The 13,152-nt window shown below is 38.6% G+C and overlaps 1 protein-coding gene across 1 annotated transcript in view; it reads left to right on the forward strand.

Moving 5' to 3' along the window:
- KLHL3 (kelch like family member 3) overlaps positions 1 to 13,152 on the forward strand; it is a 67,890-nt gene that overhangs the window by 10,306 nt on the left and 44,432 nt on the right. The window lies entirely within an intron of this gene.

A 13,152-nucleotide genomic window follows, 5' to 3' on the forward strand; every position in this document is an offset into this window, starting at 1 on the left:
TGTAATTAGGATACAGTTAATTCTCTACTTACAACTATTCATGTAGTGACAGTTTGAAGTTACAGCAGCACTGAAAATGACTTGTGACTAGTTTTCACACTTGGAAACATTGCAGCATCTCCTTGGTCAAGTGATCAAAACTCAGGTGTTTGGCAACTGGCATGTATTTGTGTTAGTTACACTGTCCCGGGATCATCATTTGTAACCTCAGCTGGCTTCCGACAAGCAAAGTTAATGGGAAGCCAGATTCGCCTAACAACTGCATGATTCACTGAACAACTGCAGTCATTCACTTAACAACTATGACAAGAAGGTAAAATGGGGCAACAACTCACTTAACAACAATCTTGTTTAGAATAGAAATTTTGGGCTCAGTTATGGTCTTAAGTTGAGGATTACCTGTACTCATGAGACGGCTGTCATAACACATGAAGTCCATCATAAAATTCCCACTTACCAGAAGAGCCAGTGGGTATATTGGTTAAAGCACCAGGTAGAGAGTAGGAAACTGAGTGCTAGTCCTGCCTTAGGTGCAAAGCTATCTGGGTGATCTTGTGTAGTCCCTGGCTCTCAGACCTAGAAAGGAGGCAGCGACAAGCCACTAACAAAAAATCTTACCAAGGAAATGGCATGGACTTGTTTAGACAATTGCTAGAAGTCAAGTGTGTGCGCTTATATACAGAAGGAAAATTGGCTTCTCAGACTGATCACTCCTAGAGGACAATTAAACATTAAAATGAAGCTAGCTAGCTAGCTAGCTAGCTAGCTAGATAGATAGATAGATAGATAGATAGATAGATAGATAGATAGATAGATCCATGCCTAAACGCCTTTAAAAGCTTTTGTGAAATGACAGGTTCAGGATTTCAGATCCTGCTTCTGAGTGGGGAAGGCTGTTTATATTTATGGAATAGTCTTCGCTGGAAATCAGATTGACCACATACATTGGCTTTCTCTAAGCTTTTAAAAATCAAATTGTTTTGGAGATCCTAAGGAGGAAGAAATTATCTCAGTGATTTGTTCCTTAATAGATTTTATTTTATAATTTTAAATTTTATGTTGTGATTTTGTTGTTGTAAGTTTATTGTATTATTGATTTCATATTGCTTTTGTTAACTGCTGAAAGTTGAAATAGTGGCAGGTATAAATCGAATAAATCAATAAAAATCAACGTAAGTATTTTAGAACAAGCAGTGATTTTACAGTTGTACCATAGTTAACTAATTACATAATTAACATGGAACAATAGGCATATGGGCACATGAATAAAAAGCAGTTATTTACTTCTCCCCATAAATTCAAATTCAAATAATGAAATGGATTGCTCATTTCAGTGATTAAAATAACCTTTTGCATTAGAATGATAACATTCATTTCCTTGAAAGTACAATAGAGGATAATTGTGTTTTAATCTGATAAGTAAAAAACAGATTCCTGTCAGATTCTGCTATGAAAGGAAATCCATACTTTGGGTATGAGAACTAGAGAGGGGGAAGAATCTTATTGTTGTCCACTCATTTTATATATGTGTGTGTGTGTGTGTGTGTATGTATGTGTGTGGCAATTACTCTACTGACTTTTGACAACAATTACTGTAGCACGTTACACCTAATTTTATATTAGCCTGCAGGTAGAGATGGATGACCTGTCCTCTAGAATTCATATTTTAAGATTAAAATAACATATTTTGTATTAAAGAAAGCATTATTTGGATAGAAAAAAAGGTTGCCCTCCAATATAGCTTGATTCCTGGTGACCTAGAATGGACAAATCCATGCAGTTGTCATGGCAAGATAAGGAATGGCTTGCCATTGCTTTCTTCCAGGATGACCAGGGTGGGCGAGGGGTTTTTCGTTAGTTTGTTTTTTTTACTTCCCACATTAACAACTCTGTACTATCACATTATTAATGCATCTTCTTCTGAGTGTCTTGTATGGCTCAGTATATTTACCACTTGTGAAGTGAAGCCACTTTTAGTGAAGCTACTTGTATAGCATTTAGGTAATTCCAAATGGGTGTTTTTCTAAAATGTTTTTGAGGAACAGAAAGAAGCTTGGTTAGAGAAGGAAGAACACACTTTTGTTTCATTTATCTGTTTTTTTTCTCCCTTGCCCGTTACGCAAAACTCTTTTTTTTTTAGTAAATAGACATGTATGTGACTATGTTGCTCTCATTCTGGAGGGGAACAGTTTCCATTATAGATATATGATATAGATATAAATCTACATTTAATCAGTTCATGGCAAGAATCCTAAGCTTGTAGAAGGGTAATCCACTTTGGCTTCTACCACCATTTCATGTTACTCTGAACTGACATTCCAGTGGAGTGTGTCTGTACATGGTTTATTCCAGTAGAAGGTATGCATGGCATGTAGATTGTTTTAACACATCTGCTATCCTTGGAATATGTTTAATAGCTATACACACATAGATTCTACCCTTCATTGCAATGGATTTTCTGTTGATTATGCATTTTGTAGTCCAAAGTATATTTTAATGTTGCCAAAAATATTGGCAGGTTCCCTGCTTTTCAGTGTCGAAAGCTAGTTAATTTTGTTTCTCGCAATTTGGAAAACTGACCGGTGCCTAAAGCTGAGATTTCCCCTTTTCTGCTAATTATTAATATATTGTCCCAATTAGTGAACACAGGAAAAAGAGGCAACTACCATAGTCTCCTCATTTGTAATGAAAACATTTTTTAAAATTATTTAATGTAATTTTAAATTTATTTGTTAGATGTGTAGCTGCCTTTTGTTCTGCAGCTGAGAGTGGTAAATTAGCACTGGATGAAAGTTCTTCAGATTCAGATATTTTTTAAAAAATAATGCCTTCTCTTAACTTTTAATCTACTTTTCTAATAGCTTTTTGTTTTGTTTTGCAATCAGTTTTCCCTAACAATCTTTTTCTGTTTCTTGATTAGCAAATGATTAACTGAATTATCCCAGTTAATCAGTTATATATTCCTATTAAAGGCAAAGTCATTAATATAACATGCATCATTTATAAATTATTTCTATGATTTTAGCAAAATTTAGGACCTAACTTATTGGAAGAATCTCTTTAGAGAATGCAAAGCACCTCCTGATAGAAGAGAATAAGCACATACTGTTTTTTCTACATATCCAAATAACACAACAGAGTACTCATAATTGTTAATTTCCTTTGATAGTTAGGATTTGTTTGCTAAAGCATTCCAGTCTATGATTTCTGTCTGGGATATGTTTATTGTCATCTTATGCTACGATATCTCCAGAAAACATATGTTTTCCGTTGTCTTTTAGTTAAGTTAGTTTGTTCAGGAGGAAGATATCTGAAAAATTGTTGTAAGGTGGTATTTCTATTAAAGGTAAAGGTAAAGGTTCCCCCGCACATGCGTGCTAGTCGTTTCCTTCCCACCATAGTGGTCCCTATTTTTCTACTTGCATTTTTACGTGCTTTCGAACTGCTAGGTTGGCAGAAGCTGGGATGAGTAACAGGCGCTCACTCTGCTACGTGGCACTCGGGATTCGACCCGCCAAACTGCCGACCTTCTGATCGACAAGCTCAGCGTCCTAACCCGCTGAGCCACTGCGTCCCTGGTATTTCTATTAGAGCTGTTTAAATCATACAACACCAAGAAACTTTAAGTTCTTCAGAAGCACAGTGAAAGGAGAGGGAGAAAAATGCTGTAGGAACCCCAGTTTTTCCATTGGAGTGGTCAGTTTACCCTTGGTGCAAAAGAAAAAGTAAGTTACAAGACAAAATCTAAAAAATACTAACAAGAAAAAAATGGGGCAGGGGGAGTTTGACCCAGCCAAGAACATATTACTAGACGGGTCCTTGTGGTTTTAGACAGAAACAAAAAGAAGCAGAAAGAAGGAGAGACTGCAAAAAAAATCCAACTACCCTAAAACAGAAATTCTTCTTTTGTGGCTCTAGAGAGAGGTCTTGGGAAAAATGTTTTCTAAAATGTAAAAGCTTCTAGCCTTCATTCTGGATCCAATCGTTTTAAATAAACTAATATAATAAAACTTTGATTTAATGGACAATTTCTGCTGCATCGGAATTTTGTCCAAATTTTAATCTGTAATACTATTCAAACAATGGATAAAGTCAAAGAAGGTTTGGTGGATTGGTATAAATAGAGTTGTCTGTTTACTTTCAAATGGTTATTAGTTATCAGTAAAATATGCTTTTTCAGGTAAGAGTAAGCTTTTTGTGTTTAACAGGCTTTTAGTTTCTATGAGTTCAATTATATTAATTATTTATTTCTGAGTTTGGGAACTGAATTCTTTTTGCTTTTTAAGTCCATTTCTAAATCAGCAGTGGTTTTGGTATACTAACTATATTTTTTTAATTCAAGTTAGGGTTTTATTCTACTTCATTTCTTGCTGTGAGCCTTGAATACACTGTTAGAAAGGTATTTAAAGTGTTTTGGTTCTTTGTTTTACTTTTATTTGAAATTCACATGGGCAGTATTTTGATTAACTTGTTGCTATCATTTTTACATTTCCCTAAAAACATATTGGGGAAAAAATCAATCCTAATTAAGTCTAGGTGCCTATAATCTTACAGAATATGGGGCAATGAGATTGTCAGAATCCTGGAAGATCTCGACTATTTTAAAATTGGGCTATAGGAGGATTGGTACTTGTTAGCAGAAAAATGTCTGACTGCTGCTATAGGATGCGGCAAGGATTGCCAACTATTTTGTGGCAGTCATGAGCAATTCTTTGAGTTAGTATTTTTCTGCTTACATCATGTTATGATGGAGTAAAAGAGTGAGGCTGATTTTCCCCCCAACTTTTTATATGGTGTATAGAGTCTTGGTTCTTGTTTTTCAACAGTTGAAGCTTAAATTTTAAAATATTGGAATAACATTCAAATGATGGACTACCACATTGCCAATTTTCAATATTTTCTAATTGCATTTCAGTAGTGTTCGTGAGCTGCAGATTGATTGAGATTAAATGCTTCCAGTCCAAAGAGGCATATTTCTATTTTAATACCCTTTGTAGCATTGCTTCAGCTAAGCCTTGGGGTGAAAAAGTGAATTGTTACTGCAGTCTGCAGTGGAATTGAGCATCCATTATGAATTCAGCAGTATATACATTAGGGCTGTCTCCATTCCTGAGATTATAAATAGTAAAGTATAATTTATTTTTTCCATTGTTTCTTTTTGCGTTTTCTTATTTTTGTATGCTGTGGATTCCTGCTGTGTATATCGTGAACATATAGGGTCAGGGTTTGAGTGGAGTCTATGAATTTGAATCCCACCAAAAAAATCTCCTTGCTTTGCTAGGAAATGATTATATTCTATAAATAATTTCCTTTTTACTCATTAGGTGCTATAGTCTGATAGGGAATTATGAAAATTATGGGCTCAGAAAATATGTTTCTATCCAAGGTAGAACAAATTGCTTCTCAGTTAGTGTTCCAAAAATTAAAAATATAATGTTCATATTGTACTTGGCATTTCTTATTTTAGAACTCATCCTTATTTGCTTCCTTCCAATTAGTTCATCTGTTCAGTTCTCTTGCATTTTATTCTTGGCCCAGGATGGAAGCTGTTGGGTTTGTTATGGACAAAGCAGCACACTTTTTAAATACGTTTAAATTTGCATCATGTAAACTGAATCTTAACTTCCTGGCATTGAAATGGTCACAGTCAATTGCAGGTAATCCTTGACTTATGACTACCATTGAGCCCCAAATTTCTGTTGCTAAGCAAGACAAGTTATTAAGTTTTGCCTCGTGTTTTGACTTTTCTTGCCACAGTTGTTAAGTGAATCACCACAGTTGTTAAGTCAGTAACATGGTTATTAAGTGAATCTGACTTCCCCATTGACTTTGCTTGTCAGAAGGTTGCAAAATGAGACCACAGGATCCCAGGATAATGGAACTGCCCTAATTACACGCCAGTTGCCAAATGTAACTCAGTTTTGATCATGTGACCATGAGGATGCTGCAACGGTCATAAGTGTGAAAAACAGTCATAAGTCACTTTTTTCAGTGCTGTTGTAACTTTGAACACTCACTAAATGAACTATGGAAGCCGAGGACTACCTGTAATGAGCAAACCGGTTAGGGAGATCAGTTGGAAGAAAAAGGCTTTGTATGTTAGCTTTACTAAAACTTTTGATCTAATTGGAAGGTGTTTTACTTGCCTTTCAGGATAACCTGAAAGCACATAAATGTAACTTTAAAGCTTTCAAAACACGAATGTGGGGAAAAGAGCTGTTTTTCTACCTCTTGGCTAAGTGGTAAATTTTCCCCACTTTTCTTCCACGTCAAGCAAAATGTTCGAAATGTTTTATGAGTTAGGCCCTACTGAAATATGTCCCATTTCTTCTCATGCTTGGGTCCTGTGGATCAGTTGCTTTCGGGTCAATAGCTGTGATTTTGCTCTTAAAATTCCACTGAAATTTCTCACTCAGCTCTGATAAGCTGCTTTGAACATCTTAGTGTTGCCTCACCAGCAAATAAGACACAGATTGATCTACTAATTAAAGTGCTGGCTTAGAAGCCACAAGGCTGTGAGTTCTGGTCCCGCCTTAGGCGTGAAAAATTGGCTGGATGACCTTAGGCCAGTCACTGTCTCAGCCCAATCCACTCCACAGGGTTGTTGTTGTGGGGAAAAGAGCCTTGGTGGAGCAGTGGGCTAATGTCTCCTTAAGTAACACCAGCTGCCTGCAATTATTGCAGGTTCGAGTCCCACCAGGCTCAAGGTTGACTCAGCCTTCCATCCTTCCGAGGTAGGTAAAATGAGGACCCAGATTGTTGGGGGCAATTAAGCTGACTTTGTAATAATGCCGCTTGGGTGTGTGTGTGTGTGAAAGCCCTAACAAGCAGGCATATACATAGAATGAAGGCTACTGCTAAGCTTGTAAGCCGCCCTGAGTCTTCGGAGAAGGGCGGGATATAAATGGAATAAAAATAAATAAGAGGAATGAATATTAGGTAACTTTGCCACCTTGAGTTACTTATAAAAAATACTAAAGATGGGAAATAAACAAGCAAACAAATATATGAATGCCTATTTTCTAAGGGGCTGAATGTCCAGCTGCACTTTCTTTTTCCCTCTAGTAGCCATCACTCTTATTTGCCATTGTTGCCATCTCTTTTTCCTCCAATCCAAGGCTATCATTCTAGTCCCACCAGCCAAAGTATATAAAAACCACCTTGATTGCTTTTTTCTCCATCCACTGAAGAAAGCCCCACTGTGGGACATTTTGCCTGGTAGCCTGTGCTGGTATTTTGCACAAGCCTAGGAGGCGGTGAAGGGCGAGGTTTGGAAGATGCTGTAGAAGTTACCTGAATGCCAGACTCTTTTCTCCTGTAAGGGGGAGAAGCCTTGAAGGGAATGCCTGATTTTCTTTGGAACCAGGGGGAACTGAATACAGGTAGTCCTCGACTTACAACAGTTTATTTAGTGGCAGTTCTCACTTTGTTTCTCTGCCAGCTGCATAGTAATCTTATCAATGTAGCCAAGGTGATTGTCACATGTCCAGCCATGTTATGGTTTCATGCCTAGAACTGCTATTAACTGCGCATGTCTACAAAAGTTTTCTCACTTTACTTTTTTTCTTCTCTTTGTGTTCTGTCTGATGAGAGGATGTAGTCAGTTAGGAGTTTTCTTTGCTTTTCAATTAAAGTTTTATATGCAGTAGAATATGCCTCGGTTTTGTTTATTTTTACCTGATGTTTACCATGCGTCGAATGAACCACGGTTCATCGCCCTCTGATAGGGGAGTATTAATTTATTTTCCCTGACAAGTTCAAAGTTACAACAGCATTGAAAAAAGTGACTCCTGACCGTTTTTCCATGCTTACAACCGTTGCAGCCGGTCACATGATTAAAATGTGGATGCTTGGCAACTGGGTCATATTCATCCTGGTTGTAGGGTCCCAGGGCCATGTGATCCCCTTTTGCGACCTTCCTACAAGCAAAGTCAATGGGGAAGCCAGATTCACTTAACATCCATGTTAATAATAACTGCAGTGACTCACTTAACAACTGTGGCAAAGAAAAGTAGTAAAATGGGAGAAAGCTCACTTAAGGAATGTTTCATTGAGCAACAGAAATTTTGGGCTCAATTGTGGTTGTAAGTTGAGGACTTCCTGTATTAGAAGAGGGAGACGACCAGTGGGTTATTTCCAGGGAAGACAAGTCTTGGAGAGCTGACATAGGAAAATGTGTCTGAAAGGTAGGCTGGATAGGAATGAGGGCAAGAAGCAGTTCCTTTCCTTAAAAAAAAAACCCAGAGGAGCAGGAGGAAGGGTTCCAGTACCTTGTATATATAAGCAAAGTCACCCAGTCTTCCCAGTTCTCAGTCTTTATTGATGGTGGCTAAGGGCCCAGTTTAAAAGTGAAAACTGGATTTGTGAGCCTGCTTCCCCAGGCTCATGAAGTGGCATCTCTCTTTAGGGAATGGTTCAATTAGCCTTCTGTCTTTTCAGGGAGTGTTTACTTAGAGCTGAATTGGCCAGCGCTGTCAGTGAATGTGTTTTTTGTTTTGTTTTGATGGAACTGGTTTGGCAAGATCCTGTGTTTGTTTCTGAACAGAGTGTAAGTAGAAATGGCCTTGCTTTAGAGCTATTAACAGATGCTTTAGGATTAGGTAGTACATTCATGCCACTAGTCCTCTCCATTTGACCTTGAGAGCGCACTAAAATATTGGAGGGAAATGTATGAACTGCTTTTTTATATCAGTGAATGAAGTGTGGAATATTTTACTTCAGATTGTGGCTGCAGAGTGATTGTTGTTAATTGTATTGCCATTCAAATTTGTGAGTCCTGTGAATGGTTTCAAACACTGGATGTGGGTATTTCGTGGGGAAAAACAAAAACTGTGAGTAGCTAAGTAGCTAAGCCCTTGCTGATTGGACCCTCTTTGCTTTTAAACTGCCAGAGGCTGCTGGGAAAAGCTACAATACCATGAGTTAAGGTGGGTGAGGAGCATAATAGTGGCCCGTGCGCCGTTAACTAAAAATCAAAAATAGTGGTGGTACATTCAGGGCAAGTGCATCTGAGATTCCTTTCATCTCAGCATGTCTGGCTTAGTTCAGTGCAACACTTGTTTTGCAGCTGTCTTTCGCAGCACTCTTTTCAAACTGGGAAAATGTCCTATCTGTACACAAATCACTAGTCTAATGGACAGATTATTTATCTAGAGTCCGTAATTTGTGCTTTTCAGGCAGAAATTAGGTGTTCAGCTCAGCCCTTCTACTCTACTGAGCCTCCGCGCTATCAGCCCCCTGTACCGCAAAGATCCTGCAGGAGAAGGGCAGTGTGGACAACCGTAAGATCTGGCAGGGTGAGAGCTGTGAACCATAAACCCAAAGCTTTCGCTGTGTCCCTGCATAACAGATACAGTGCTCTTGCTGACCTTAATAGGGATATTAAGGAAACAGGTCAAGATAGTTGTGATGATAACTCAAATAAGCAGGCGACCATGATCCGAGATGAACTTGTTTCTGACAGGGAGAAGTGCGAATCAGGTATTACACATCAGTCATGCAAGAAAAGAAAGGTACCCAAAAAGAGAAGCTACCTTCTGGTTGGTGATTCAATTATAAGGGATGTAAATTTAGGAAAGGATACAGAGATTTCAAAAGAGGTCAGGTGTCTTCCAGGTGCTACTGCCAGTAGGGACAAGAAGCATATTTTCAAAATAGTCAACAATGCCAGCAAAGACTGTGATGTGGATGCTATTGTACATCTTGGCACTAACTATCTGTCCCAAAAGGATGTTCTCTGTGTGCAGAATGATTTCCAGAGCTTGGGGCAGGAACTCAGCACAATAGGCTGTAGGCTCACTTTTTGAGAGGTCTTACCAGTGTATAAAGAGCAAAATGGAAAAAGCCAGTGTATAGCAGAATTTAATATGTGGCTAAAGGAGTGGTGTAAAGGAGAAGGCTTTGGTTATATTAGTCATGATGTCTGTAGCTGGTCCAATGAAAAAATGTACAAAAGAGATGATCCGCATCCATCCAAGAAAGGGACTGAGTTACTTGGCAATAAATTCACAGCTTTTCTGGAGAAACATTTAAACTAAACAATGGGGACAGTAAGTTAATTGATACAGAACATCACTGTCCCCCTCAATCTAAGAAAATAGGGGAAGTCAGGCACCACACAAGTTATGTAGCAAGTAAACACAGGGTCAGTCTTAAAGGACTCAAATGTCTATACACCAATGCGCAGAGTATGAACAGTAAGCAGGGTGAACTAGAAATTCAGGGAAATGAGGGCGGATATGATATTGTTGCCATTACGGAAACATGGTGGGATGAAACCCACAAATGGAACACGCAGCTAGAGGGATTTAAATTATTTAAAAGAAACAGAATAAACAAAAGAGGAGGTGGAGTTGCTCTATATGTAAGAAATAACTTTATCTCTACAGAAATAGAGCACAACAGTGATGAAAACTGTAAACTTGAATGCATTTGGGTCAATATAAAAGTTGAAAAAAATGACATTGCCATAGGTATATACTATAGGCCATCCAACCAAGCAGAGAAAATAGATGAACTTTTTGCTAGTCAGCTAACTAAGGTATGTAGGAAGCACATCACAACAGTAATGGGGGACTTTAATTACCCTGATATCAACTGGGAGACAAACTCCGCACCAAGTGGAAGATCAAACAGATTCCTGATAAACCTAGCAGACAACTTTCTCTCCCAAAAAGTAGAGAAGGGGACTAGGGGATTAGCCATATTGGATTTAATTCTCACTAACAGAGATGAAATGATAGAAAGTGTCGAAGCCACAGGAACCTTGGGGGGAAGTGATCATGCAGTATTGGAATTCAACATTCTGGAAGCACAAGCAATAGAACACAGCCAAACTAGAGTCTTGGACTTTAAAAGAGCTAATTTCAATAAACTTAGAGAGACCTTGGGAAGAATTCCATGGATGAGAATCCTAAAGGGGAAAACAACTCAAGAAGCTTGGGAAATTTTGAAAAGTGAGATAATAAAGACCCAGTCTAGCACAATACCAACAAAGAAGAAAAACAACAGCTCTCAAAAGAAACCAGCATGGCTGCATAAAGAACTCTCTGATAAATTGAAAGATAAAAAGGACAAGTATAAGAAGTGGAAAGAGGGGCACATAACTAAGACAGAATATCAGCAAATAGCCCATGCCTGCAAAGATGAAGTGAGGGAAGCTAAGGCTCAAAATGAACTAAGGCTTGCGACCAAAGTCAAAAATAACAAAAAAAGTTTCTTTCAACATATAAAAACAAGAAAAAAGTTAAGGAAATAATTGGTCCTTTAGTGGGGGAAAGTGGCAAGAAGGTGACAAGCAACAGGGAGAAAGCAGAACTGTTTAACTCGTTTTTTGCATCTGTCTTTACACAAAGGGAAAAAAAACAGTCCAACCTAACAAAAAACAGTGCCATAAAAACAGAATAGAAATGCAAGTTAAGATAGGCAAGAAAATGGTAAGTGAGCACCTGTCCACCCTAGATGAGTTCAAATCACCAGGACCAGATGGATTATACCCCAGAGTTCTCAAGGAACTGGCAGACGTGATCTCAGAACCACTGAACTATATTTTTCAAAGATCCTGGAGCACTGGGGAACTACCAGAGGGGACTGGAAGAGAGCTGATGTAGTTCCCATCTTCAAAAAAGGGAAAAAATAGATCCAGCAAACTACAGACCTATTAGCCTGACCTCAATACCTGGGAAGATTCTGGAAAAGATAATCAAACAACAAATCAGCGAACACCTTGATGCAAACAAAGTCATCACTAAAAGTCAACATGGGTTTGTCAAAAACAGATCATGCCAGACAAATCTTATTACATTCTTTGACCAAGTGACAAAACTAGTGGACCAGAGGAATGCTGTAGATATAATTTACTTGGACTTCAGGAAGGCATTTGATAAAGTAGATCACAACCTACTACTTGATAAGATAGAAAAATGTGGGTTAGATAGCATCACCACCAGATGGATTCATAGCTGGCTGACAGGTCGTACTCAGCGTATGGTCCTCAATGGAACTGCATCTACATGGAAGTGTGTAGTGGGGTGCCCCAGGGCTCTGTTCTGGGCCCAGTGCTCTTCAACATCTTCATCAACGATTTGGATGAGGGGATAGATGGGGAACTCATCAAATTTGCAGATGACACCAAGCTGGCAGGAATAGCCAATACTCCAGAAGATAGACTTAAAATATAGGAGGATCTGGACAGGCGTGAACACTGGGCGCTATCTAACAAAATGAAATTCAATGGTGAAAAAAGTAAGGTTCTACATTTAGGCAGGAAAAATCAAATGCACAGGTATAGTATAGGTGGTACCTTGCTCAATAGTAGTAACTGTGAGAGGGATCTCGGAGTCCTAGTAGACAATCACTTCAATATGAGCCAGCAGTGTGCTGCAGCTGCCAAAAAAGCCAACACAGTGCTAGGCTGCATTAACAGAGGGATAGAATCAAGACCGCGTGAAGTACTAATACCACTTTACAATGCCTTGGTGGAATACTGCATCCAGTTTTGGTCACCATGATGTAAAAAAGATGTTGAGACTCTAGAAAGAATACAGAGAAGGGCAACAAAGATGATTGGGGGACTGGAGGCTAAAACATATAGGGAACGGTTGCTGGAATTGGGTATGTGTAGTTTAACGAAGAGAAGGGTGAGGGGTGACATGATAGCAGTGTTCCAATATCTCAGGGGCTGCCACAAAGAAGAGGGAGTCAAGCTATTCTCCAAAGCACCTGAAAGCAGGACAAGAACCAACGGATGGAAACTAACCAAAGAGAGAAGCAGCCTAGAACTAAGGAGAAACTTCCTGACAGTTAGAACAATTAACCAGTGGAACAACCTGCCTCCAGAAGTGGTGAATGCTCCAACACTGGAAGTTTTTAAGAGGAGACTGGACAGCCATTTGCCTGAAATTGTATAGGGTTTCCTGCCTGAGCAGGGGGTTGGACTAGATGACCTCCAAGGTCTCTTCCAACTTATTATTATTATTATTACCATTTCCTGATAGTGTCTTTTTTCCAGGTGCAATAAATAGATCAGTTGTAATTCCAATGACTGACTTTCTACTTTTTAATGCAGATGACATACTGTATTTATCAAAAAGGATGATGACTGCATTTTCCTCAAGAAGATTTAGACAGAAAAACTGATCTGCCGGCATTACC

This window comes from Vipera ursinii, assembly GCF_947247035.1.
Source record: "Vipera ursinii genome assembly, chromosome: 2".
NCBI classification, from domain to species: domain Eukaryota; kingdom Metazoa; phylum Chordata; class Lepidosauria; order Squamata; family Viperidae; genus Vipera; species Vipera ursinii.